This window comes from Pteropus vampyrus, unplaced genomic scaffold (genome assembly GCF_000151845.1).
Source record: "Pteropus vampyrus isolate Shadow unplaced genomic scaffold, Pvam_2.0 Scaffold53, whole genome shotgun sequence".
NCBI lineage: Eukaryota > Metazoa > Chordata > Mammalia > Chiroptera > Pteropodidae > Pteropus > Pteropus vampyrus.
In genome coordinates this window covers 3,017,517-3,018,473 of record NW_011888834.1, presented here as the reverse complement: position 1 = coordinate 3,018,473, position 957 = coordinate 3,017,517, and the positions used below count along the sequence as shown (strand labels likewise).

Genomic DNA, 957 nt, shown 5'->3' with positions numbered 1-957 from the left:
CTAAGAAAGCTAAGATCCATGCTACAGATCTACTTTTTTTTATCCTCACTTCTATTTTGCTTTTTACCAGTACTCCTTAATTTATAAGATTGTTCCTCAGAATGATAGTTAAAATGGATAGAAACGTTTTCTCTGTACTCAACCTTGAATCCTCTTAACTCAGTCTCATAATCTTTAGCTCCTTTTTATTCATTAATCGATTTGAGCTCTTTCAAAGATTTGTTAAATGACCATAAAATATCATCCTCAGTGTTACAAACCTCTTTCCCCTAAAGCCATATGTGGTTGGATCACTAATTAACTCAAAATTACAAAGGCATAGATGGATTGTACAAGTGCTTATGTTTATTAATTTTTACTTATTTATTTAGGTGAGTCAGTCCTTGGCTGACCTCATAGATTGCAAAGACCTTGTCAGCTTACAATCCCTTCTTTTCTATTTTTATTTTTTATGCCTACATCACCTGGTCTTCCCAGGTGGTCTCCTATCCAAGTACTAACCAGGCCTGACCCTGCTTAGCTTCCGAGATCCATCGGAATCTGGCTTGTTCAGGGTGGCATGACCTTAGACTAATTTTTATTTTTAAAATCAAGAATATGTTCAAATAATGGCATGGGCTAATTTCTACTTAGTAGATTGCCCTTAGGGAACGTATTGTGAACAAATGTGGAACTTCAGAGAAATCATGCCATTAGAAAGCATATAGTGATTGATAAAAATGTTTAAAATTATGGATTTTAGTCAGACTTACTTAGGTTAAATTCATATCTCAAACTTTGGAGACTCTAGATGAGGGTGAATTTCTTAACCTCTTTAATTTTTACTGTCTTCATCTGAAATATTTAACCTTACAGAATTACTATAAATAAGATAAAATACTTAGCATATAAAGAAATTCCTTCATTCAACAAATATTTACTGAATGCCAGTTTGAAATATGTTTTTTTTAGATCTAA

At 32.6% G+C, this 957-nt stretch overlaps 1 pseudogene; it reads right to left on the bottom strand.

Moving 5' to 3' along the window:
- Positions 1-452: 452 nt before the first annotated feature.
- Positions 453-571, bottom strand: LOC111739791 (annotated as a pseudogene).
- Positions 572-957: the final 386 nt, after the last annotated feature.